This window comes from Dendrobates tinctorius, unplaced genomic scaffold (genome assembly GCF_039654945.1).
Source record: "Dendrobates tinctorius isolate UK_male_01 unplaced genomic scaffold, ASM3965494v1 ptg000022l, whole genome shotgun sequence".
NCBI classification, from domain to species: Eukaryota; Metazoa; Chordata; class Amphibia; order Anura; family Dendrobatidae; genus Dendrobates; species Dendrobates tinctorius.
Genome location: NW_027361690.1, coordinates 14,105,069 through 14,110,327, shown reverse-complemented (window position 1 = coordinate 14,110,327; position 5,259 = coordinate 14,105,069).

Here is a 5,259-nt window from a genome sequence, read left to right as displayed (position 1 = left end):
TCCAAAAAGGCGGTGGAGATCCTTCCACCACATCGCCCCTATGACTGTCCTTTTGAGCTCTTGCTGGGTGCTGAGCCACCCCGGGGTCGAGTCTACCCCTTGTCTCTCCCGCAGACAGAGGCCATGTCTCAATACATCAGGGAGAATCTGGCAAGAGAATTCATTAGGAAGTCAGTGTCACCAGTGGGGGCGGGAATCTTCTTCGTCCAGAAGAAGAATGGAGAACTGCGCCCCTGCATCGATTACAGGGGTCTTAACGCCATCACCGTTAAGAACAAATATCCTCTGCCCCTGATATCGGAACTGTTCAATAGATTACGGGGAGCAAGAGTTTTCACCAAATTAGATCTGCGGGGGGCCTATAACCTGATACGCATCCGTGAGGGGGACGAATGGAAGACTGCATTTAACACCAGGGATGGGCACTATGAAAACCTGGTGATGCCCTTCGGGCTCTGTAATGCCCCGGATGTCTTCCAAGACTTTGTGAACGATATCTTCAGGGATATGCTTACCACCTCGGTAGTAGTCTATCTGGATGATATACTCATCTACTCTCCAGATATTGACTCCCACCAGAGAGATGTTTGCAAAGTCTTCAACCTCCTGTGGGCAAACTCCCTCTATGCAAAATTAGAGAAGTGTGTGTTTGAGCAGGAGTCCTTGCCTTTCCTGGGCTATATCATCTCCACCCAGGGACTGGCCATGGATCCTGCCAAACTACAGGTGGTGATAGATTGGCAGGAGCCCCATTCTCTTAAAGTGGTGCAGCGCTTTATGGGGTTCATAAATTACTATCGACAATTTATCCCCCACTTCTCGACTTTGGTAGCTCCCTTGGTTGCCCTTACTAAGAAGGGAGCGAATCCCAAGTTATGGGCAGAACCTGTGGCCAAGGCCTTCTCCTCCATTAAGTCCCATTTCGTTAGCGCTCCCATTCTACATCACCCTGATGTAGATAAACCCTTTATTCTGGAGGTGGATGCCTCTTCCGTCGGTGCTGGAGCGGTCCTGTTCCAGAAGGACATGCAAGGTCGGAAGCACCCATGCTTCTTTTTCTCCAAGACCTTCACACTGGCAGAGAGGAATTATTCCATCAGGGACAGGGAGATGCTAGCTATGAAGTTGGCCTTTTTGGAGTGGAGACACCTCCTGGAGGGGCTCACCACACTTTCCAGGTGTTCACTGACCATAAGAACTTGGTTTATTTGCAGACAGCCCAGAGGCTGAACTCTCGTCAGGCTAGATCGTCCCTGTTCTTCTCCCCGTTCCACCGTACCTTTCATTTTCTCTCTGGGGAGAAGAACGTCCAAGCCAATGCTCTGTCCCACTCTGTGGTGTCATCGGAGGAGGAGCCGCGGGTGATTTTCCCTTCCGAGAGCCTGAAGACCGTTGCTCCGGTTGCTGTTGAGTATGTACCTCCGGGCAAGACATTTGCCCCTGCCCGTCTGCGACCAGAGGTCCTCTCTTTGTCTCACTCGTACAGGGTGGGTGGACATTTTGGAACAAAACGGACCTCTGAGCTTCTGGCGAGGACGTTCTGGTGGCCGCATATGGCCCATGACATCAGGGACTATATTCAGGCGTGTGTCTCCTGTGCCTAGAACATGTCCCCTTGGCAAGGGCCCGCTGGGCTACTTCACCCCCTGCTGGTGGCTGACAGGCCCTGAGAGATGGTCGGCATGGACTTTGTGGTGGGTCTGCCCAAGTCCAGGGGTAGCACGGCTATCTGGGTTGTCACCGACCATTTCTCCAAAATGGGTCATCTGGTGCCTCTCACGAGGTTACCTTCTGCATGGGGTCTGGCAGCGCTGTTCATTAGACATATCTTTCACCTTTATGGTATGCCAGATAAGGTAGTCAATGACTGGGGCCCCCAGTTTGCGTCTCGGTTCTGGAGAGAACTCTGTAGTCTCCTCAGCATTGAGCTGAATCTCTCCTCGGCCTATCATCCCGAGATGAACGGGTTGGTAGAGAGGGACAACCAGACCTTGGTCACATATTTACGACACTTTGTCTTGGCAAGGCAGGATGGCTGGGTGTTGTGAGTTCATTTTCCCCATCGTCACTGAGGTCTGGTGAACTCCCTATTCTGGTAAAGGAAGGTAATGAGCTTGATTATCAGGCACCTGAGCCTAATGATGATGACTGGCTGAGTGGAGTCACGGACTGGATATAAGGCTGCCGACGCCCTTCTGCCCTGCGGGTGATTTCTCTGTGGACTTCTAGGAGACCAGTCTGATTCCTGCTCCTCTAAAGCTAAGTTTTCTGCTTTGCCTTTTAGCATTTGTGTTTTGTTTTTGTTTGCCTTGCTTTTCTGTATTCTGCCATTCCCTGCTGGGGTGAGCTGAATCTCCTTTTGCTGGTTGCTCTGTCTTCAGAATATTCCTGAGTACTGACATAGTCTTTCTGAAGCCTAGCGTCTTCAGGGCCTTTTTCACTGTCAATCTGTTGGCTCTTTTTTCATAGGGTTTTTCACGGATTGCAGACAGGAGCCTTCCTGTCCTTTCCTATCTAGTTAGCTTGGGCCCCGTCTTTGCTCAGTCTATCTTTCTGTCTGTGTTGTGTTCTTTCTTCTTGCTTCACTGTCATTATATGTGGGGGGCTGCCTTTTGCTTTGGGGTCTGCTCTGGGGCAGTTTAGTTTTCCCTTTCTGTCTTTAGGCTATTTAGTCCTCCGGCTGTGATCGAGGGGTCTAGGGCATCGTAGGAACCCCCCACGGCTACTGCTAGTTGTGTTGATAGGTTCAGGGGTCTGCAATCAGATAGCTGCCAACCTCTCTGGTTTTCTGGACTTAGCTAGCATTTCTGTTTTTGCCTCCTACGGTGACTCAATCATAACAGCTGGGCATCCCTGCTACCATGAGCGTAGTTTGCGTTGAACAAACCTCGCTACATTGGTCTTTTCAAGGTCCTCGAACAGGTCAACCCTGTAGTCTACCGGCTGGCCCTTCCCCCACGCCTGGGTATCACTAATACCTTCCACGTTTCTCTCCTTAAGCCTGTTCACATGTCCTGGTTCTCCGAGTCATCTGCCGGGGCATCAAACTTGTCCTCGGATGAGTTTGAGGTGAACGCCATTGTGGGCTGCAAGGTAGTACGTGGAAAAAAGTATTATCTGGTGGATTGGAGTGGTCATGGCCCAGAGGATCGGACCTGGGAGCCAGTGGAAAACATCCGTGCTGCACCACTCATTGCGGCCTTTGAGCATAGCGAGGCTCAGGAGGGAGGGGGGGCAATGTTAGGCGTCAAGTTTCCCCCACTGCGCAGGGGGGATCTCAAGCCATGTCCTCTGCAGTATCCCATTCCTCTGCGGCTGCAGAGATTCCTGCTCAGCAAAGACGTCAGTCCAGGCATCTTGCCTAGGCTAATGCTAGCCATCTGGTTGCTCCCTCAGGCTCTGATGTAACACCATGCTTGAGTCAGCAGCAAACAGACGCTCCAGGGACTAAGTCCTGTATTTTGCCTACTGAGCATGCCCGTGGGACGACGTCTCATTGGAGGTCGGGGTCACATGCGCAGGTCCCATTCCTGCTCTGATTGGACCACTAATGAGAAGGTCCCAGAAGGACACAGCTATAAAAGAGCTGCATGGCCACACGGTCATGCGCTAGTATAGACTCTTATGGTATTGTGTGTAAGTGATGATGGATGCATGTTTCTGGTGACTGACTCATTAAGACTCCCCTCCCTTGGATATGTATGGTTTAGGGTTTTAAAGTTAGAGTCAGAGTCAGCGCCTTGTAGTGGCTTAGTCTAGTGCCATAGTGCTCCAGTTCACAGCACCTCTCTGAACGCCATATTGTGCCATCCAGCTAGGCACATAAGTACTGCATCTACTGCGGCTCTGAGTGCTGGTTAGTCTAGAAAGACTCCGACCCTGTGTCTTGTGGCAGAGTCCTGTGGCTTTACACCAGCGCTCACTTGGCCGAGCTCTGTGAGCTTAGCAGGCTTCGGCATTTGTATTTGGCGGTGGTGCGGCTTTGTGAGGCAACAGAGTCCGCCTCGTACTCACCGGGTGATGTTAACACGCGTGTGCTCACTTATTATACCGCCATATAGTGTCTGCCATTACTTAGCAGCAGTATTCCATCTCTGCACGGTGGACCCCAGGCTGCGAACGCACCTCATTATTATTTTATTATTTGGTGCGTTCTGCCAACCTAACACGCATCACCTCACCACTGAGCTAAGAAGCTTCTCCCAACTGTTTCTATGATCACTTATGCTGAGGAGATTGAATACCTAACGTTTTATATGCATACATCAGCAAGTAGATAGTAGTAAAGTATAAAGCACAGTGCACACTGTGTAAGCAACATTCAATGTATTATACATTTGCTAACTCAGTGATCAGTGTAATTTTGGCACACTGGAACAAATCTACTGCCACATGACAATCGTTTCACTCAGCAGCAGTAAATGGGTAGCAGGATCGTACTGTTTAGCTTGAACAAAATGGCTATCATTTTAAAAGAGAAAATGTTTTTTTACTGTGACACAAATAATGATTAAGAAAAAAAATAGAGAGTTTTAATAAGCGTTAGTATTTAACAGCAAGAGGAAAGAAATTCCAACATCCTCAAAAGGTAAAGATATTATATTACGGTTTGCTGATCACACTAAATATAAATTATAATAAAGTGCAATCGCATCTCGGGGTACACCATGCAGTGATGTTAAACCGCAGCTAGTGAACAATGGCAGAGCGAAGCTGTGAGAAAGCACTTCGATCACAGAGAGTCACTCATCGTGAACAGAGTGCACAGTACCTAACGCTGTTACTCCACATAAAGGTAGTGAACAACAGAGCTCCTAGAGCTTTACCCTGTTAGACGACACAGGAGTAGAGCAATAATGAAGCTAGTTGGGGTCCCTATCGCTTAACCCCCCTCTGGGAAGTCTAGGCTGGTGGTTGTGCCTGTTCAAGTCATGCCACGGATTCTCATGGTTGATTGAGGTCTGGGCTTTTTAATTTATTTTTTAAAATTAAAATTAGAACTCTTGTAGTATTCACAATGGTCAATGGCGCTTTTTAGACTCTAACTAATCGTTTCAGGAAACAACACATGTACACAGCCACAATAGTTAGATTCAAACCCTTTCTTATGTATTCAAGTATTTATTGAGCCTGTGCAAATGTCATTGTGAAGGGAGGGGACCAGGATCAGGTGTGAAATCACCCATTGTAATTGGTGAATACTTTATTATCACCTGTGTATAGAGGTGTTACCTGTCATTGTAATCTTGCCTCTGAAAA